Source organism: Ornithorhynchus anatinus, chromosome 11 (genome assembly GCF_004115215.2).
Source record: "Ornithorhynchus anatinus isolate Pmale09 chromosome 11, mOrnAna1.pri.v4, whole genome shotgun sequence".
NCBI classification, from domain to species: Eukaryota; Metazoa; Chordata; class Mammalia; order Monotremata; family Ornithorhynchidae; genus Ornithorhynchus; species Ornithorhynchus anatinus.
The window spans coordinates 36,225,083-36,247,087 of NC_041738.1; the positions used below are offsets into that span (position 1 = coordinate 36,225,083).

At 50.0% G+C, this 22,005-nt stretch overlaps 1 protein-coding gene across 3 annotated transcripts in view; it reads left to right on the forward strand.

The window, feature by feature from the left end:
- The window catches only part of ST3GAL2 (ST3 beta-galactoside alpha-2,3-sialyltransferase 2), a 59,084-nt gene that overhangs the window by 16,131 nt on the left and 20,948 nt on the right, over window positions 1-22,005 (forward strand). The window contains exon 1 of one of the 3 annotated variants that reach the window (XM_029074487.2): window positions 972-1,046. The exons of 1 other annotated variant lie outside the window; for it this stretch is intronic. The gene's annotated coding sequence lies outside the window, so the exon portion shown is untranslated. Of the gene's footprint in view, window positions 1-971; window positions 1,047-9,026; window positions 9,261-22,005 lie in introns of those variants that run through there. One more of the 3 variants, XM_029074486.2, reaches the window with a different exon arrangement.

Sequence of the window (22,005 nt, forward strand, 5' to 3'; positions counted from 1 at the left end):
TAAGCGCTTACTATGTGCAAAGCACTGTTCTAAGCGCTGGGGGATACAAGGTGATCAGGTTGTCCCACGTGGGGCTCACAGTTTTAATCCCCCTTTTACAGATGAGGTAACTGAGGCACAGGGAAGTTAAGTGTCTTGCCCGAAGTCACACAGCTGACAAGCGGCGGAGGGGGGATTCGAACCCATGATCTCTGACTCCCAAGCCCGGGCTCTTTCCACTGAGCCAAGCTGATCATCTACTGGCCGCATCTTATCAAACCTGTACATAGGAAGACTGGACCGGTTCTTTCCCCTTAGCCCTCCTACCCGACTCAAATGACTTCTTGAAATCCCATCCCCTCCAATAGTTCTCCCGCAAAACCCCTGTCCAGGACTCAAGCTTGAGTTTAGTGTCCTTGAGAGACTTTTTCTCATTCATCCTCACTATCCTGCTGAACCCAGGACCTGTGGGGAGAAGGTAAGGAATAATAGATACTAGGACACTGAAGAAAACCATGGTGGAGTCAAAAATGAAATCCAAGTAGCCTGCCTTTTCTATGGGCGCACTATTCCAAGCTGCCCTTATAAAATCTTTGGGATCACGGCATTGAGAAACTCAGCTTCATATTTGATAACCGAGGTCTTGACCCTGAAACTTGGTTTCAGTCTGACCAGATATAGGCGAGTTAGTCAACAGAGGATGCAGCTGGCCCACACAGGTCATCCACTCGGGGTCGGCAGCAAGCTCGGGTCAACGGGGTGGTTAGGCACTGACTACCTGTGAGTACTGAACAGTTTCAGAGTGCGTCACAGCCGCTTCCTTAGCTGGCTTGCCCACCCACCGTTGCCAGGTCCCCGCGAAGCGGATCAGCATCGTTAACTGGTTAAGAAGTTGAGTCATTATCACAAGGAGGGCCTGACTGCAGCTCAGCTACTAAAATCTTAATGCTCAAAGCCGTATTCTGAGCTGGCGTGCTAGCTCTACTAGAGCCCGGCTTGTGTGGCGGCCACGGGGTTGAGCCCATCTGCAAGATAGCGAGGCCTCACCCAGGAAGAGATTCCCAGGGGTAAGTGAGATTTTTTTCATGGTTTTAACAGTTTAACAAGAAGCAGCATGCCCTTGTGAATAGATCATGGGCCTGGGAGTCGGAAAGACCTGCGTTCTAATTCCAGCTCCACCTCTTGTCTGCTGTGTGACTCGGGCAAGTCACTTTGCATCTGTGCCTCAGTTCCCTCACCTGTAAAATGGGGATTGATACTGTGAACCCCATGTGGGACAGGGACTGTGTTCAACCTGATGAGCCTGAATCTACCCTAGCATTTATAGTAATCGCTTAGCAAATACCATTAACAATGTGAATTGGGGTTTTAACCTGGTGCTTATGGCCCTACGAGCTTCAACACGATGAGGACACTCCCCCTGGCAGTAGGGAAGCTTTGGTTCTAAGGGAATTGTTGTGGGGCTTTAGGATTTCTGGGATCTTTTCTCCACTAGGTCTAAACCCGGCAGATGTTTGGGGCTGAATTGCTTAACACCAGCGAGACCCCGAGGGATAAGGATGGTTCCTGGAGAGCTTCACTTGGGGATGCAGAAGAAACGAGGGTGCCATTGTGTCTGCTGGAAGCTCAGAATCTCAGACTAAAAGTAATGGGGAGTTGCACCGGCCTGGAGGAGAACACTACAGGAGTGGATGCTCCCTTGTGGGAACGACTGAGCACTCTGGCTCCCAGAAACCAAGAAAGTGCAGTTCTATTCTGCCTGGTGAATTTCATTTTCTGATGAAGTGGCTTTTGCATCACGTTCCATTCTGTGTAAATCTGGCCCCAATGTTGCCTTTCCGACTTTCCCTCCCTGTTCTTCCCCATCCCTTGCAGGTTTTCTTTTCTTTCTTTTTTTTTTCCTCCAATTTAGCATCCCTGCTATTGCTAGCTGACGCCTTCTCTGGTTTTCAGCCCTGAACCCTGCCTCAGTGGGCTGGGGGAAGGCAGAGAGTGGCGGCCAATGGAGAGGAGGGACCGGAGGGGACCCCAATGTCCTCCCTCATTCCGCCCCAGCTCCCTGGCTTTGGTTCCTCCGGGAGGTGGGGGCCCCTGGCTGGGGAAGGGGGTCTTGGTGATGGCAGAAACAGTGGTGCTTTCCCGGGGGGAAAGAAAAAAAGAAAAGGGGAATGTAGAAGAAGGGAGTGCCGGGGAGGAATGTTTGGGGTGTAGGGAGAGGAGCCAGAAAGCTGAAGTGGTGGGAACTCCCCCTCCATACTGTAAGCCCACTGTGGGCAGGGAACATTGTATTGTACCCTCCCAAATGCTTAGTACAGTGTTCTGCACACAGTAAGTGTTCAATAAATAACAACTGTTTGATGGAACTTAATGGTCAGAGAGGGAGTGGAGGCAGGGGGAGCTGGGAAGGTCAGGGCTTACCTCAACAGGAAGGAATGTCGTGCACAGCATACTTCCCCAAAGCAAAGCAAAAGTCCCTAAATTATTGGGTATGTGAAAATGCTTTGAGTGAGATTCAAGATAATGGGGAGAATTAGAGGTTGCTTAGCTCCTTTAGGAGGTGAGGTGGACTCTCCTGAGGTTTGGCTTAAGTCTTTCTGAACTCCCATCCCCACCCTTCCATCACTGCCCAGCTAGAGGCAGAGATATTTTCCAGACTGTCCAGTAATGGACCAGTCTGGTTTATATTTATTTTTGTGTTAGTCTGAAGATGTCCATGGGCAAATCCCTGCTCAGGTGCAACATAAACCAGGAATGTTTATTAGGCCATTTTAACTGCTGGATCTGTAGGCTCAGCTCTGAGACACAGACTGGCTTACTGCAAGTCACAGTATAAAGTGACATCCCCAAAATCAAAACACATGCAACCAAAATTCAAGCATGGAGCGCTTCCTGATCCGTTCTGCCTCTCTAACCCTTTCATGATTCCCGGGGAGCTGAATCCATCAGTGATATTTATTGAGTGTTTACTGAACTGAGCACTGAGCACAGGGAAGTCTGGGTACCCTTCTCAGTTCACAGGAAAGACTCTCAATCCCCTAAATCTTTACTTATTACACACTTGCTCCTTGTGGGCAGGGAACATGTCTATCAACTCTCTTGTATTGTACTCTCCCAAGAACTTAGTATAGTGCTCTGCATGCAGAAAGTGCCCAATAAATACCATTGACTGATTAATTATTCGGCCTCCGGCTTTCCAGTCTCTAGTCCCCTTTGCCCCTCCCTGGATCCTGCTACTTGCCCCTGGCCCCTCAAACTCTCTTCCCTACTTAAGCTCACACCTCCTTACAGAGTTGTGTTGAAACAACCAAAAGTAGGGGAACGCCTGCTGGGGCTATGTCCTTAGTGGTGAAGGCTATGACTGAAGAATTAGAGCATTAATCAATCATCATCATTGGTATTTGACTGCTTTTTGTGTGCAGGTCACCATCCTAAGCTCTTGGAAGTAATAATTTTGGTATTTGTTAAGGGCTTACTATGTGCAGAGCACTGTTCTAAGCACTGGGGTAGATACAGGGTAATCAGGTTGTCCCACGTGAGGCTCACACTTTTAATCCCCATTTTACAGGTGAGGTAACTAAGGCACAGAGAAGTGAAGTGACTTGCCCACAGTCACACAGCTGACAAGTGGCAAAGCTGGAATTCGAACTCATGACCTCTGACTCCCAAGCCCGGGCTCTTTCCACTAAGCCACGCTGCCTCAAAATTTTATTTTTTCAGAGCCAGAAGCCAAAGGTGAGATTAGAACCCCCAATCCTGGGCTCTCCAGCCCAGAGCTCTTCCCTATTCAATAGAGTTTGATAGACATGTTCCCTGCCAACAAAGAGTTTACAGTCTAGAAGGGGAGACGGATATTAAAATAAAGTACAAATATGTACATAAGTCCTGTGGGGCAGAGGGTGGGGGAGTATCCAGTGCTTAAAGGTACGAATCAAAGTGCATAGTTGACACAGAAAGAGAGAGAGAGAGTAGGGAAAAGAGGGCTCAGTTGGAGAAGGCATCTCACATGATGGACAGGCTCAGGGAGAATCTTGGAAATAACTGGCTAGCTTAAGTGGCGAAGACTACGATGGCTACTGAAATGGCCACCCTGGCAATCACCTGTTGGCATTGGCATTGTATTGTGGGCCCTTTGGCTAATGGGTCTTGCACGTAAGAAACCTTTGTGTGAATCTGATAACGTGCTGCACCCCTGCCTACTACTTGTTGCGCCCATATCCCCAACGCGGACATGATGGGTGGGAAAGGAGACAGTGAGTGGGAAGGAAGAGTGGATGCAAATTGCTGGGTGTTTTTTTTTTTCATTTGAAGGTGGAAGGGGTGAGTTCAGAAGTGCAGGTGAAGGGGGTACATTTTTAAAGCAAGTGGGTGATCTCTACTTGAGAGATGCCCGAGAACAAATAGAGAATGGATGTTGCGGTTGGGAGAGAGCTGGGAAGCTTTGGGAGAACTCTGCGCTTCCCCACACCACACAGCCCTTAAACCCTGGATCAGTAAGCATAAGGTTTCCAAAGGTTCTTCTAAAGTAGAAGTGAGTTGGACATTCAAGTGGCCAGTCAGAGAAAGTGATTTTGCCCTGCATTGGAGAGTTAAGTGATGGCAGTTCTCTGTTCTAACCCCTAGCCACTTCTCCTTCTTGTTTTCTGTGGCTCCCATCCTCAGGATAGCCAAAAGAAGGTTCAAGAAAGAAACGTTTATTGTTTTATAGGCACAGTGACTTCTAGCTCTCTCCAGTAGCTACTCATCCTGCAGAGCTTTCACTTGGAACTGTTTTCTTAATAAAGTCTGTAAAGGCTTCTGCCCTTGCGTGGGAGGGCAACAACAAAGAGACAAGCCAGTTGGCTAAGTTTGATTTGGTTCTGCCTTGTCTGAAACCCTGAACCTCTCTGCTTGCGGGATATCCACTGGGAACGGATCCTGTGGGTGATTCAAACCCTTGCTGCCTCGTGCTGTTAGGAGGTTTCCATGTGAAATCCATGAGGTGGGGTCGGAGGGAGGGAACCAGTAGGATCTCCTGGAGAAGATGCACCAATGCCCGGGCACCACCAGCGCCGCCTTCCATAATTCCCCGGGGCATCTCGTTAAGAGAACACCCTAGAGATGGGCACTGGTGTTATAAGTCTCATTTGGAAGAGGGGAAAATTAGTTACTCAGACGATACTCATCACGCCCTGTGGTAGAGCAGCCCTCAGCCGATGCTTAGTCACCCCAGCCAACCGCCTCTTTGGCTAATTGACCCCAGTAGGGTCTCCATTTTCCTTTCAGAAAATCTGAGGCTTAAGTGGGGTGACTCTCCTGGAAGGCACTCAGTGGACTGGTGGAGCTGGTTGAAGGGCAGAATTCAGGAGACCTGCCCCAACCTTTTTGTCCTAACCACCATATTTTCAACACACTGACTGTCCCCAAAATGTAGTTTGTCACGGTAGAGATTTGCCAGTTTGAGAAGGGGCGGTTTCCTCCCGGGTCTGTTCGAAAAATACATCCGATAGCCACGCGGGAGCTAGGAGTCAGATTGAATGCTAAGCATTGATCTCATTGCTGAGGCTTCCCTAATGACTACCTCTCTCCCCAATCTCATTTGTCGTTTCCCTCTTCCAACATCAGCCTCTCCTGCTTCTGAAATCCCTATTGGTTTCTTAGGAATGTGTGAGCGAGGGCCGGGGGCTTCCAAGTCGCCTCGTGTGTCTGGAGAACGGGCAGCTGTGGCTGGGCTCTCCGGCCTCAAACGCTTCTTGAGAAAAGTAAAATCAGGCTGAGCCATTAACAGTTTTGCCCCTTCCCCTCCCAACGGGGGTTAGAGGAATTTGGCAGAAGAGTTAGACGGTTGGGACAGTTGTTTTCTGCCTTAGAACTATTTTACCGGAGAATGGATTCCAAATCCACGTGTTGAAGCGAGACATTTGGACTCTGCAAGGGGCTGACGTCCTGTGGGCCTCATGTGAGCTTCTGCCTACAGCCTCTCTCGTGCCAGGGCTGCTGCCTCAACTCGCTGCCTCTGCCCACTCCCGGGATCATTTACCCCATGAAAGAAGATCAAGACTCCCTCCCTCCCCACTCTTGCAGGGCTTTCTGAGGGAGCGTCTTCTCTAGGGCACTGGAGTGGGCAGGCTTCTTCCATCTTCTGGCCCCCACAACAATTTGTGTCAGCGTGCCAGGAGCGAAAAGATTACAGGTGGAGGAAATCACACAGCAGATGGTGGAAGAGGGGAAATTATGCATGGGGGTATTCTACCCCACTCATGAATTAAACCTCTGTTCACTGTGGCCCTCTCCACACATCCTGTTGGTACAGCCTTAGATGGAAGCTGGGTTGAAGATGGTATTTATTAAATGTTTACTATGTGCCAGGAACTGAACTAAACACTGAGGTAGATACAAGCTAATCATATTGGGCACAATCCCTGTCCTTCATAAGGTTCACGGTCTTAATCCCCATTTTACAGATGCAGTAACTGAGGCACAGAGAAGTTGAGTGACTTGCCGAAGTCATACAGCAGGCAAGTGGTGGAGCTGGGATTAGAACCCTGGTCCTTCCCTCATTCCCTACTCATCAGACAATGGTTTTTGAGTGCTTACTAATAATAATAATAATAATGTTGGTATTTGTTAAGCGCTTACTATGTGCAGAGCACTGTGCTAAGTGCTGGGGTAGACATAGGGTAATCAGGCTGTCCCACGTGAGGCTCACAGTTAATCCCCATTTTACAGATGAGGTAACTGAGGCACCGAGAAGTTAAGTGACTTGCCCACAGTCACACAGCTGACAAGTGGCAGAGGCAGGATTCGAACTCATGACCTCTGACTCCCAAGCCGGGGCTCTTTCCACTGAGCCATGCTGCTTCTGTATGTGCAGAGCATGGTACTAAACACTTGGGAGAGTACATTGTGATAGTTGGTGATTCGTTCCTTGCCCACAATGTGCTTACAGGGTAGAGGGGGAGACAGACATTATTATAAGTAATTTATAGTAATTTATAGATATGGATGTAAGTGCTGTGGGGTGGAGGGTAGGGTGGATATCAAATGCCCAAAAGTCACAGGTCCAAGGGAGAAGAGAAGCAGCGTGGCTCAGTGGAAAGAGCCCGGGCTTGGGAGTCGGAGGTCATGGGTTCGAATCCTGGCTCCGCCGCTTGCCAGCTGTGTGACTTTGGGTAAGTCACTTAACTTCTCTGTGCCTCAGTTCCTTCATCTGTAAAATGGGGATTAAAACTGTGAGCCCCACGTGGGACAACCTGAGCCCCTTTTATCCCCCCAGCGCTTAGAACAGTGCTTTGCATATAGTAAGTGCTTAACAAGTACCACCATTATTATATATTGTCTTCAGAACGCTGGGCATATGCCGGCACACACGATCACACACACATGCACACAATTTCCCTGAGGTTAAAAAAAATACCAGAAATGTACCTGGGAGATACTTTTTGGTTGGCACAGGCAGCTCCAGCTGATCTCATTGCCAAAACATGTGCCTTATGGGTCAATGTTTCGTTTGCCCTGATGTATAAAGCAACAGGGTGATTTGTCCTAGGTGGATGCCAGCTTAACTTAATATATCGGATAGAGCATTCCATACAGGAAGCTCAGAGCTAAGGGAAAAAAAAATGTAAATCCCTTCAGCTCTTTACGAGTGGCTGGGGAGTTGTCAGATCCCTACACTCCAGATCTTTCAGAGATATCGGTTTTATCTTCGCTTTTCCTTCTGCTGGGTCACTGTTGGTAAACACTGTAATTTGGGTCTGCCTGTCTCCCCCAGTAGATTGTCAGATTCCCCCCATGTGTGTATCATACTCTACCAAGCGTGAGGACAGACCCTCCAGCCCAGACCATCGGCAGGGCTCGGTCCCGAGACTTCAGGACCTGCACGAGGAATTGATTTTAGTGCCGGTGGTTTGCACGGTGCCTACAAGCGAGCAGGGCTGCGGCACAGTGCGAAGTACACGTTAGGATTTTTTTTTCTACATGCAGAGTTCATTTTTGGCCAAAGCGACCATAGCAGAGTGCAGATGCGATGCCCCAACACCACAACCCAGCAGGAGATTCCTCTGGGAGCTGCAGTCTGTCGCCCACATTAGCCAGCTATTTTTCAGTGTCCTCCCGATGGAACGCCCTAGGCGGGTCTCCGGTCAGAAACCGCCAGCGACGGCCCAGCCCCAACCGACAGAACCGGGACTGGATCCCAAGTCTCCTGGGGCCCCGAGCTGGGTCGATCCTGCTTTTTAATCCAGACCTTCGTCTGCCCATGTTCCCCCACGTCTTGAGTCTGAGCCTGGGGCAGGGGACGCTGGTCTCATCAGCAAATCGGTCATCATTTTTTCCCCTCCCAGATATAGCTTGAGTTCAGCCCCCTGCTGCGTGATTAGTGCTGAGAGCAGAGGGGTCCATCTCCAGGGCCCCCAGCATCTCAATCTGCGATTCCTTCCCTTTGGTTATGGCCCGGCACCAGCTGGGGTTTCATTCATTCATTGTCATATTTATTGAATGCTTACTGTGTACAAAGCACTGTACTGAGTGCTTGGGAGGGTACGCTATAACAATAAACAGACACATTCCCTGCCCACAACGAGTTTACAGTCTCGAGGGGGAGAATATGGGGCCTGCTCAGTTTGGAATCAGCTGCCAACGTGGCTGTGTTCGCAGTACAGCTGCACAGACCTCTGGGCTGTGGGGAAGAATACTGTGCCACCCCCTCCTCCACACAGGGCAAGCTTTGGCTTTTGTTCACTTGGTGCACACTTCTGGGTGGGTTCAGTCAGCGCGCTTAAACATTTTCACCATGGGATGCTTTCCAAGCCAAACACCCAGGTGGAGATGCTTCTCCTGTCAAAAGATCCCACCCGTGGCAGGGTAAGTGATTAGCAGAGGCAGCCAGCAGCTTCTGCCAGGTACAGGGCTGTGTGGGGCGGACCCTGACAGGAATGTACTGCTGCTTATCTTGTACGGGTGGTGAGGGAGGAGGAGGAGGGCAAATGTTCATCTTACAGGGTCAGAGACCAGGCTTAACTGCTCCCTGTACTTCCTGGCACAGGCATCAGAAGGTTTTAGAGAATGTCCCTCTGCCCAGCCCAGTCGTCAGGTAAACCGAAGCCATACTGTCAGTGCTGAGACCAACCTCCACCGACCCATGAGAGGAGAGTCTGGACCCGAGCAGACTCCCCGTGGAAGTCTTAAAGCCTCCCTGGATTGACATTCGAGGCCTTAGACACTTCGTCTGAGACCGATTTATGGAGGCATGGAATTAATAACTCCCTTTCCCTGGACCTCAATTTCCTGGTCTGTAGAATAGGGTGAGTAATGTCTTCCCATCAACACTCTGTCCCCACCCCCACCTCCCAACGGGTCAGGAAGATGTGAGCGATTAACGTCTGACTGGGGTGAGATTTCTGGGAACGAGGGGGCTGAGGGAGGGTAGGAGCGGTATAATTATTGGCCTTGCGTGGCTTTTGCCCCTCCCAGGACTGCAGGTTTCGAGAGGTCAGAGGGTTAAAAACACAACCGGCTACTATGCCTTGGGAATGCCCTGGGAGGGTGATCTGGGAGAGGCATGTTGCTAAAATGCTGCTTTTCTGAGCTACAAATGTAAATCGGTGTCTCCTTTCCGCCAACCATGTCTATCTTCAAGGGCGAGCGTGGGGGGGTGGGGGTGGGGTCCACGGCAGTTGTTGAGAAGAGGAGACTGAGGGCGTGAGATTTAACAAGGACTCCAGAACTGTAAATTTTGCCCTTGAGATTGGAGCCAAGAAGGAATGGGGGAGGGAGGAAAATGGGGCACACCTTCCATTTTAACTGGACCCCTCGATACAGAAACAGCACCTTGTCCTTCCCTCTTCCCCAGCCCCCATTACCACCGTGCAGAGAGATTCGGGCCATCTGTCATTAAGCATGGGGCCCAAGGCTCTGTCTGGATTTGATTTCATGTGTAGCCTTTGGCTAGTTTCCAACCCCTTAGGCAAAGGAGGGCTCCCGTGCCCAATCCCTGTTCCATCAAAGTGGGAAGGATTGAAAGCAGGGTGGAAACCTCCTCTTTTCCCTTTCCTTCCTCTCCCATTCTTTTTTAGAGCACCCCGGCCCCCTTGGGAGACCACTGCTGACTCCATTGGAGAGGTCTGGGGCTGGCCAGCTTCTGAGAGCGGGGAGGGATCAATTAGACCCGAGGCTCAAAATTTGAGCGAGTGTCTGCAAGCAAAGAAAAGCAGAATGTAAGATATCCCAAGCTGTCCCTCCCCTCTTGCAATATACCACAGTGGAGAGATGGGTGGGGGTGGGGGTAAGGAATTATTCTTAGAAAATGACTCTGAGCCTCATGTGGACCATGGACTGTGTTCAGGTTGGACACCTACAAGATATAAGCTACCCCAGCGCTTAGTACAGTGCCTAGCACATAGTAAGCGCTTAACAGATACCAAAAAAAAAAAAAGGGAAACTGCAGAGGTGCCCTATGTTCTCATCTCCCAGGAGCCAGGTTGTGGTTCTGGATCCTCAGGAGTTGAGGCGGTGAGGGGATTTCTGTGGAAAGGGACATCAGCTTTCTCTCAGATTTTGTGTTTTAGAGGCCTGGTTCAGAGGCTTTGCCTGCAATGAGACTGGAGGGGGACTTTGGGGAGGGCCTGGAGGTCTGCTGCAGTAGGAAATGGAGCCCATTGAGGTAATGTTGTGATCCTCAAGGCTCAGAGGCGGCGAGGGTGAGATCCTAAGATCTGGATGCGAGGGAGGAAGCTGGTGAATGAATAAGCTGCGCTCAGCTGTCCCTCTCCCCAAAGACCCCAAAAGCCTCCAGTGAATATGATCTCATTCAGCCTCTCAGTTCCCTGACAGCAAGGATGATTGTTCTCCTCTGACTTGAAGGGGGGCCTGAGACACCCAAGAGGGAAAGGGGACTAGGGGAAGGGGACCACCCAGGGTCAGCCAGCGGCGGAATCTCCTGACAGCCTCGGCTCTGCAACACTCTGCTTTCCTAATCTCTCATGTAAAGAATTCGAAGCAAATTCCAGACGCTGCAGCACGGAAAGAAACCAAAGTTTGAACCAGTTCTCCTCAGTCACTCGGTGAGGGCTCAGCATAGCTGGGGCTGGAATCGTAATCAACTCACTAATAATAGTATCAATAGTAACAACAATGCTACTCTGAGTTTGGCTTTAATCTCCAAGGAGCTCTCGGCCCGTCGTAGTCATCTTCCAACATCTCTCTGTCAGTCCTCAGGCGTGGGCAGGAGCCGATGGTACCAGATTGGAGAACTGAGCAAGTCTCTTAACTGTTCTGTGTCCGGCTTAAAGTCACACAACCCAGTGGATTTTTGTGGTCTAGAGGAATTATTGATCCTCCCAACTCTGATTTAGTCTCCCCTGGGGTTGCTGCCTTGTCCCTTCTGCCTCATCTCCATCGTCTCTCCTTCCATTCCCCTTCCTTTATTGTCATTATTATTATATTAAGCACTTCCTATGTGCCAATCACTGTTCTAAACGCTGCAGTAGATACAAGTTAATCAGGTTAAACACAGTCCCTGCCCCCCTGTGGGACTTAGTCTGAGTAGACGGGAGAACAGGTATTTTACAGTTGAGAAAACTGAGGCACAGAGAAGTCGCGACTTGCCCAAGGTCATACCACAAACAGTTGGCAAAGCCAGAATTAGAACCCAGGTCCTCTGACTTCCAGGTCCAGGCTCTTCCCACTAGGCCTCGCTGCTTCTTATTTTGCTTATCTTTGCTCCCCTCCCACGCTTCCCCTTTCCTTGGTCACCGGCCCTCCCTTTCCAAGAGAGGGGTTGCCTACTGCTTCTTGCAGAGACCTAAGGACTGCAGCGTAGCCTTAGTGGGTATATCCTGATTTGTGGTTTCAACCAGGAAGCCTTGGGGTTTCAAAGGTAAAGCGTTCCTCACCCCTGCACCCTCAACCCGGGCCTCTGATTTTCCCAGGCCCTTTCCTGGATCAAAAGACTGCAGCAGTGACTTGTCGAAATCGCCGTCTCAGCTGTTTGGCTCTCCGGCTGGCAAGGGAAAGCCTCTCGGCTTCTGAATAATGAAGCGGCACCTCACTCAGGGAAGGCCACAGTCAGAGCTAGCAGAGGAAGTAGCAGGGGCTGTTGGGTTTCCCTCTGCTGGGTTAGGACGCTGTCTGGTCTGGGATCCTATTTTGGTTTGCGGACAGACTTCCTGGGGGCCTGCTACAGGGAGTACAGAGACTATAGCATCAGCAGTGTCATCAGAGAAGCAGCGTGGCTCAGTGGAAAGAGCCTGGGCGTCGGAGTCAGAGGTCATGAGTTCGACTCCCGGCTCTGCCGCTTGTCAGCTGTGTGACTGTGGGCAAGTCACTTAACTTCTCTGTGCCTCAGTTCCCTCATCTGTAAAATGGGGATTAAAAGTGTGTGAGCCCCACGTGGGACGACCTGATTACCCTGTATCTCCCCCAGTGCTTAGAACAGTGCTCGGCACCTGGCAAGCGCTTAACAAATACCAACATTATTATTATTATTATCAGAGCCCCTCCATGACCAAGACGAGCAGTGGTCACGTCCCTTCTGGTTGTTGACATTCAGATGGGGTCCTAGACAGACTCTCGGTTAAAAATAATGGACAATTGCGGTATTTAGTAAGCGCTTACTGGGTGCCAGGCACTGAACTAAATGCTGGGGGGGGGGATACAGCAAACTGGGCTGGACCCAGTCCCTGACCCACATCGGGCTCGCAGTCTTAAATCCTCATTTTACAGATGAGGTAACTGAGGCACAGAGAAGTGAAGTGATTCGCCCAAGGACACACAGCAGACAAGAGGTGGAGCCAAGGTTAGAACCCATGTCCTTCTGATTCCTTTTCCCGTGTTCTATCTACTAGGCCATGCTGCTTCTCTGTTTCTATCATCATGTTCTGCTCATCTTCCCCTGCTTTCGAGCCTGGTTTAAACAAGGAAAGACTTACAGAACTGAGCCAGATACTCCTTCCAGGGGGTCCACCTCCATCTTCACTCTCTTGAGCTCCCAGACCTGTTGTACATTCAATTAATGGTATTGATAATGCCTAAAGTGTGCGGAATAATGCCCCGAGAGAAAACAAAGACAGCGACAACAGCTTCATTCCACTGCGACAAGATGAAGAGTCTTGGGGTTTCTCACCATTCCGGCAGGGCCCGTCAGCCCTGTAGTTCCAACCTCTGAAAGTGATATTTTGTTTTTTTTAATGGTAGTTAAGTGCTTACTTTGTGTCAAACACTGTTCTAAGTGCTGGGATAGATACAGATCACTCAAGTTGGACCAAGTCCCTATCCCACATGGGGTTCACGATCTAAGTAGGAGGGAGAACAGGTATTGAATCCCCATTTTGCAGTTGAGGAAACGGAGGCACTGAGAAGTTAAATGACTCACCCAGGGTCACATAGTAGGCAAGTGGCAGAAATCAGGATTAGAACCCAAGTCTTCTGACTCCCAGGCCCATGCTCTTTCTACTAGGCCACGCTGTTTCCACTGCCACTTCTCTGTCCAGCATTGGAGTTTTGACTGAAGCTTGACCTTGGGTGGCTCACGTTGGAAGGGAGAAAGATTTTCTAGGAGCTTCTCGGTGGGTCTGTTTAGAGCACAGGTGAGCGATCAATCAGTATTGTTTACTGAGCCCCTTACTGTGTGCAGAGCATTAGTGCTAAATGCTTAGGAGAGTACAAGAGAGTTAGTAGACATGGTTTCTGACCTCAAGGAGCTTACATTCTATCCAGGGAATCAGATACTAAAGCAATTTCCAGATAGAAAAGAGAAAGAGGGAATGTGTACATAAGTTACAGGGTATATGAGATTGTAAATAAGTCCTAGGGGATGTTGTGATGACTCAGTTGTGCAGGTTGAAAGAGAGGTGGGAATTGAGGAAATTGTGCAACTGGAAACTTCAAGGGCAGGGAGGATAGTAACATTTTTCAGTGGAGGGGAGGATTTGGGGCAAAGATGAGATAAAGGGGCCTTGGTGGACAGTACCAACTCTCCTTCGCACTGGTCATTTCTCTCTCTCCAACTCAATGAGAGAGTCAATGAGAATGAAGTATAGGAGTGTTTTGTGTTTCGGGGTGGAAAGATCTGAGGCAAGCCTGCCCTGGGCCTGGATCGTGCTAAAGGGCCGGGGGAGGCAGGGGGGTGTCTCCTGGTAGAGTAACCACCCTGACTCCCCCAGATGTATGCTGTCATTCACTGCCCTACCTCTCTGCTGGGAGCCCTGAGTTTTCCCCAGGGACGGGACCATGACAAATTGCGATGAATAAAGCTGCCCAGCTTGTTCTACCCTTGTCGTTAGAGAGCTGAGTGTGTTTAGCACAGAGTGGATATAGAGATAGCAGATGGCACTATCCACCAAGGACTCTGGTGCTGCCCCAGGCTCTGCTATAAATGGACCCACCAAAACCCGCTGGAGCTTCTGGGAGAGGACAGACTCTTGGGAAAATTCCCTAAGTGTTCAAATATGCTATTTGGAATGCCTCGCTCTTCCTCCTGGGTTGCAGGAAGAAGAGAAATTTGAAGAGCTGTGAATACCCAGAATGTCTCTGGGTTCTCTTAAGAGCTTGGCAATCCCCAACTATGTGGTCACCTCCATCTCTGTTGAGACCCAGCCAAGGTCTGTGGCGGGATCTGATCAGACATCCTATAGTCCCACAGGGAATTTGAGGCCATCAGGGTTGCTATAACCCTGGGCCAGAACCAGGTCATCCGAAGTGACCCCTCTAAGCTAAGCCCCCCGACACTAAGCATTTGAGCACGAACACTCTTACTTCCTCAAAGAAGGTTTAGGGAGTTTTTCTGCTTAGACAGGGCCTATAGATCTAAAACAACTGATCATCAGCAGAGCCATAACTGTTTTAGAATTTTTGAGGGTTTTTTTTCAATTTTGTTTTTATTTTATGGTATTTGTTAAGCAGGGCCAGGCACTGTGCTAAGCGCTGAGGTAGATACAAGCTAATCAGGTTGGACACAGTCCATGTCCCACATAAGGCTCACAGTCTTAATCCCCATTTTACAGATGAGGAAACTGAGGCCCAGAGAAGTTAAGAGACTTGCCCAAGGTCTTACAGCAGACAAGTGGCAGAGCTGGGATTTAGGACCCAGGTCCTTCTGACTCCCACTCTGACTCCCGTGTTCTATCCACTAAGCCACAATGCCACCTCAGTCTTTCCCAAGTGGCAAATTTGGGGGTAATGTGAGCCCTAGCTTTTTGCAGTGTGTTACCTGGAGATTTTCTCCTTTGGAACTGGGAACTTTGGGGGAAAATCCCCAAGATGCTACCTTAAAATCAACAAAAAGAGTAAATCACTAGCTAAGGGCAAAATGGGGATCAAAATGGGTGTTGTCTAATAAGGGCTGTCACTAGCTTGCCACAAGTCACCACAATCTGTGGGCCTCACTTGGTGACGGTTGGATGTGTTTTGCAAGAAATGGTGCGATAACCCTCCCTCTCTTCCAGGAGAGGAAGCTCGTCAGCGAGAGGAAGGGCAGTGATTGCCAAGTTCTCTGGTGATGATGGGCATACATGGCAAAACCAAGTTGGAGGATTACTCAGCTATATTCAGTCTTAAATGAAATTGTAATTTGACACTCTCCAAAGCCAGTTCAATTCCCAGGACCCTTCCTCCCACAAGCCTACCTGTCCAGCTTTGGAAAAGACCTTGGTTTCAGTCACTCTGTTCCCACTCTTTGGCACAGTTGGTTTCAAGGGACTCCCTCATCCAGAAGTCAGATTTGCCTGATATTCTATCAGGATCTATCAAGATCACTCTCCTGGACTTGAACAATAAGGGGAGAAGGAGCTAGGTCATTAGATGACAAGGACAGAAACTAAATAAGGCATTGCTACAGGTCCAACTCCTGACCCTGGGTTTAAGGTGGAGCTCCTCCTACCTATCGGTGTCTTCCCTGCTTCCCTTGCCACGATTAAAGGGTTAAATGTGTGGGTGGGCCGAAGGCGGCTTCTTTCTCTCTAACTGCCTGGCACAGCCACAACTATCGGCTGCCAGGGATGGGTGCCAAGGCTTGGCTGTGTGCAGAGCTCTGATTTCCCGGGGAAACACAGCCCCCGCTTTTTGGAAACGAAGTAACCAGTTACGAGGCACGCGGCTGGCAGTGGAGGTTTGACCGCGCCTTGTCAGAGCGGGCCCACGTCTGTTTGTGAGCACTCCTGGGTTGCCGGACAGGCAGCAGGAAGGGTCCCCTGCTTCAGCAGGCCGCCTTGGGGCAAGCCTCCCCTTCCCGGTTGATGGGGAATCTGCAGGGATCGGTGAAGATGCAAAGTTCCTCCACGACACTTCCACAGTCCTTAATCAGAGCAGTCCCAGAAACCTTATTTGGTTCCATCTAACCAAAGGCTGTGATGCCATCGGAAGGGTCTCGGCAAGGGGGAAGGTGACCAAGGCGGCGGAGACCAGGATGACCCGTGCAGTTGAGAAGGGAATTCCAGAGAGAGGGAATTTAGGGTATTGGGGTGCGGAGGTGGGGTTGTTTTTTTTTTTTTTGGATATTTAAGTACTTGCTGTGTGCCTGGCACTGTACTAAGTGCTAAGATGGATGCGTGTTAATCAGGTTGGACTGTGTCAACCTGTCCCACATGGGGCTCACAGTCTTCATTCCCATTTTACAGATGAGGTAACTCAGACACAGAGAAGTAAAGTGACTTGTCCAAGGTCACACAGCAGACACGTGGCAAAGCTAGGAACAGAGCCCAGATCCTTCTGACTCCCAGGCTCAGGCTCTATCCACTAGGCCTTGCTGCTTTCCCCCTCCTCTCTATCCTGTTCCCCTAGCTTGCCCCTGGCTCCCAGCCAAGCCCAATGCCTTATTTTGATGCTGCAGCGTTCTGCCTGCCAAGAAGACTGTGTTCAGCTGCACCGATCTGAAGCTGTGCGATTCTGTGCCTCGTTAGGTTAATTAGACGGCTCTCCCCTGGGGAAACACCAGAGGATGGCTCCAGATCAACCCAGCCTACATCAAAGCTTCCTCCTCTGTCCTGTTCCAGATGAGCCCTAAACCTTAGCCCCACCCTATGTAGCCTGCCATGACTCCCCTTTCTACTCCCTGGTCCGGCCCATTACTTGGCTCTCAAGGTGAGCCACCCCGGGAATGCCGAGCCCTTCGGCTAGACGGAATGGGCTCCCAGCCTGAGTTTCAAATGCTTCTCTCTTTTTAAGGGGCCTTTATTCAGCATGCCCCGTTCTGTTGGGGAGAAAGGCATTTTGCTTTCTTTCCACCTGCTGTTAGGGACCCAGGCCGTTCCGTCTGCCCTCTTTAGTGTCACGCTGACACCCCTTGAGCCTAGGAGGCTCTACTTAAAGGAGTTGATTAGCCTCTGAGGTGGCAGAGGCTGGAGTTGTGTCAGGATCTCGGTCCCCATCTAGCTCCGCCACTGCTTTCCAGAAAGGTTCTTGGGTGGAATTCCTGGCTTCAGGCAGGGCCTCTCCTTTGGCTAAGGGACTGCATTTTCCCTAATGAATGCAATCCTCACATCCTCTTTGCTGGAGAGAGTGAGCTAACTCACTCAGGGCTGGGAATGTTGCCTGCAGAAGGGTAGCCAGCTTGGCTCCTGGGGTCCTTCGCTCTGTGGCCTAGGATGGGGCTCGGGGGTGGAACCTGGCAAGGATGGTTCTCTTCCATTCCCCAGGTGAAGTTACGCCGGAGAAGCCTCAGAGGCCATCCCGGGGCCCGGCAGGTAGCCTGCTCTAAACCGGAAGGGGACATATTTAGGCAGACACCCCTTGAAGATTTCCATCCAAGCCTGCCCTGTCCTGCCCTGCTTGTCTCTGGCAGAGTTCCCTCCCCTACCCTGGAGGCTCCTCAGCCACACCCTCCTGTGAGCCCAGTGAAGAGGGAACAAGGCCCGAGGAAGTGAAAGGGTGACGCCTAGTCTACAGATACTTCTTCATCTATGCCAGTAGGTCTTCGACAGAGGATAGAGGAGTTTAGTCTGGGGAGGTAGAGTCTGGAAACGTTTGGCCCCTCCTTCTCAGACTGTGAGGCCCATATGGGACAAGGACAGTATCCAATCTGATTAATTCATATCTACCCCCCTCATCATCAGTGGCTTTTATTGAGTGCTTACTGTGTGTAGAGTAGTGTGAATGATTGGGAGAATACAGTATAACAGAATTGGTAAACAGGCCCAGAGTGAGCTTGCGGTCTAGACGGGGAGACAGATATTAATATAAATAACGAATTTACAGTAGATAATTTATAGGTATGTACGTAAGTACCGTGGTACAAATATCAACGCAGAAGGGAGAGGGAGCAGGGAAAAGAAGGTTTAATCAGGGAAGGCCTCTTGGAGGAGATGTGACCTTAAATAAGGCTTTGAAAGTGGGGAGAGTGGTGGCCTGGTGTATGTATATGGAGGGGATGGGATTTCCAGGCCAGAGGAAGGATGTGGGAAAAGGGATCAGTGGTGACAGACAGTACCAGGGCACAACAAGCAAACTGGCACTCGAGAAGTCAAGCGTGTGGGCTGGACTGCAGTAGATCAGGACTTAGAACAGTGCTTGGCAGACAATCATTAAATCGTATTTATTGAGCGCTTACTGTGTGCAGCGCACTGCTAAGCTCTAGTAAGTGCTTAAGTGCCATAGTAATAATCATAACTATTATTATCATTAGTGTACAGGATTCAAAGAGTGCTAAAAGGACGGTTTCCACCTACAGATGACCCTACCCACATTAAGCTATTTGCTGTCTTTTGAATCTTGCAGCCAGTCGGGGCTGAAGACCGCCCACCGCTCTAGGTCTCCTTTGCCTTGGAATGTAGCAGTTCACCCATCATGGTGGTCAGTTTGGCTCCCTTTAATTACCCCTTTCTCAGGAATCAGAGAGCAGAAATCCCAACTCTCCTACAGATCCATCCTAGAAATTCCCTCCCACTCACCTCCGGTCTCGCAATTGGGAAATCCGTACCCATTTCTTTTCTTCCTGGAAGCTTTGAGGACGATAGAGCTGGTCCGCTGGGTGCCTTGAGCTGGGAGTTGAGAGAGGTTGGCGGTTTCTTGTTCAGCTCTTGAGAGCAGCGCATCTGTTCCATCTTCCTAGGCTACAGCTGCTCCAGAATTGGTTTCCTGACTTCAGACCTGGAAGGAGGCAAGAGGAATTGTTGGTCAGGAGGTCCAGGAGGTGGAGCTCTGTTTGGGGAAGGCTTTAGTTTCTGGTCAGTGAGAGAGGAAGGGGTGTGTGTGTGTGTGTGTGTGTGTGCGAGAGAGACCTTGCTGGGTTCAGTCCTCAAGCCCCATGTGGCATCTGCAGAAGGTTCAAAGCCAGTTGGAGCTTCCAAAGGCCGAAATGCAATCGCTTCCACAGATAGACTGGCAGCCCAGGTGGGGCTCCAACTACCAGATTAAATGAGTCGGTGAGCTGGCGTAGAGATTGGATTGCTTTTCCTTCAACTAAATGAAAGCCTCCTCCTCCTTTCTTTATGGGGAGACTAGAGTAATAATGTAATTATTTTTCGTATTTGTTAAGCGCTTACTGTTTGCCACTTACTGTATTAAGCACCGGGGTAGATACAGGATATTCAGGATGGACACAGTCCCTGTTCCACAAGGGGCTCGTTCTAAGTAGGAGGGAGTAGGATTTAATCCCCTATTTATACATGAGGAAACTGAGGCACTGAGCAGTTACGTGACTTGCCCAAGGTTAGATGAGAGGCGGAATCAGGATCAGAACCCAGATCATCTGACTCCCAGGCCCATTCTCTTTCCACTAAGCCATGTTGCTTCACCCAGTAAGTGGGGAGGAGAGGGCCACCGGCAGGCCTCAAGATGACCAGTGAGTTTGGAGGAGCCATGATCAGTCCTCAGAATGTCTAGATTCCAACATGTGCCTTGGTTTTGTGTTACTCCACTTCTCCACGTGATCTCTCTGAGCTTCAATTTCCTTACACCTAGAGTTAGGTTGCAGGCACTGTGAGAATTAGTGAATGGAAAATATATCAGATGCTTTGGGTTCCTCAGTCACTGGGTTTGGGGTGGGGGGGTGGGCGGCGGCTGAGATCCTGTCAGGAGCTTAGAAGCAGATGCAGATTCCCCTGGAAGAAATGTCCTAGAATCAGCCGTCTCATGTTCTTCCTTTCCTTCCTCCAGTGTAGTTGGTGGGCTCCCAATCTAGGACACCTGGAACCTGATGCATCTTTACCTACTAGTGGAGAGGAAACTTACCTGAGGGGTCCCCGAGGTCTGCAGTCTTCTAATGGGGTATTGGGAGTGAGCAGGGGGAGGTTATTGGGGGCTCCAAGAGCACTGCTGGCCAGGAAGCAAGGAGTTCTCTAAAAAAAAGGGTCTATCTTGCATGTGCCCTCTCCCCTCTTCCCCCTCCCCCTACTTTCATCCTCTCTTCAAATTTGCCAGATTCCCAGGGAAATAATGATAACAGAGGTCATCTAGCTCTTTGCTTTAGATTTAGGAGGCTTTGAGGCTTGGGACATTATGGTACTGAACCATCCTTGCTTTAGAGACGACACAGGGCTTCTAGACTTTTTCACAGGGATGGATCTTCACTTGAATCCTTTCCCCGCTGCAGTTTCCAGCTCTATCCCCTGTTGTGCAGGAGAATTGCCCAGCTGGGGACAACCTGGGGAGAGATGCAAATACTTCCTGCTTCCCTGCCACTTCACTCATGGGGGAGGCACTTAATTCTTCTCATTTCTCTTTCCAAATCAACCCCCAGGGGCCCTCCACCGTTCAAAGCACTCGGCTCTAGATGCTTGACTCAGCTGGAGGAGGGAGTAGGAGAGCAGAGTCAGTTTTGATGGAAACTCTTCTCTCCCTGGCATCTTCTCCCAAAGTCCTCGCATCGCCAGCCCTGAGCAGGACCAGGCAGTGAGCAGAGCTGGTCCACTCTCCATTAGGCGTGGTGCTCTTGACTTCTCATAAACCAATGTCGGTCCAGACCTTTAGAGGGGCCGACTTGGAACTGAATGCCTGAGCCCCTCACCTAACTTAAGTTCCCTTCCCTACTTCACTCTGATCATATCAGTCAGAAGGTCATGGGTTCTAATCCCGGATCTGCCACTTGTCTGCTGTGTGACCCTGGGCCAGTCACTTCACTTCTCTGTGCCTCAGTTATCTCATCTGTAGAATGGAGATTGAGACTATAAGCCCCATTTTGGGTCCAACTCAATTTGGTTGTAGCTACCCCAGTGCTTAATAAAGTGTCCGGCACATAGTAAGTGCTTAAAATTATCCTCTCAGTCAGTATTGATGAAGTATCCACATTGTAAAGTTCTATATTTTCCACAGTACTCAGCCCTGTGGGAAGTTTATAAAAGAAGGTAATCCTTGCCCTGAGGGATCTTACAGACTAATCATCCAGGTTTATTATTATTACTGTGGTATTTGTCAAGCTCTTAATATGGGCCAAGCACTGTACTCAACGCTGGGGTGGATATAAGATAATCAGTCTGGACGCAGACCCTGTCCCACGTGGGGCTCACACTCTAAGGGGGAGGGAGACAAAGAATTGAATTCCCATTTTATAGATTAGGCAACTGAGGCCCAGAGAAATGAAGTGACTTGCCCAAGGGCACCCGGCAAGCAAATAATAATAATGATGATGGTGTTTGTTAAGTACTTACTATGTGCCAAGCACTGTTCTAAACACTAGGGAAGATACAAGGTTTTCAGATTGTCCCAGGTGGGGCTCAAAGTCTTCATCCCCATTTTACAGATGAGGTAACTGAGGCACCGAGAAGTGAAGTGACTTGCCCAAGGTCATACAGCTGACAAGTGGCGGAGCCAGGATTAGAACCCATGACCTCTGACTCCCAAGCCCGTGTTCTTTCCAATAAGCCATGGGGTTAGAATCCAGGTCTTCCGACTCCCAGGCCTGTGCTCTTCCCACTAGGCCATGGTGCTCCCCATGCTGCCTAGTCTTCCAGCTCTCCAGCTAGAAGAGAGGGCTGCAAAGCAGCCCTAGATCGACTCTGTCCTACTGAGGGAAATTTGTCAGGGCAGAGCAAAGCAGCTGCTGCCTGCGTGCCTGCCAGGGAGTCATCAGAACTTTCACTTTCTGCTGGCAATTCAGTTCTGCTTGCCCACATGTTGCAG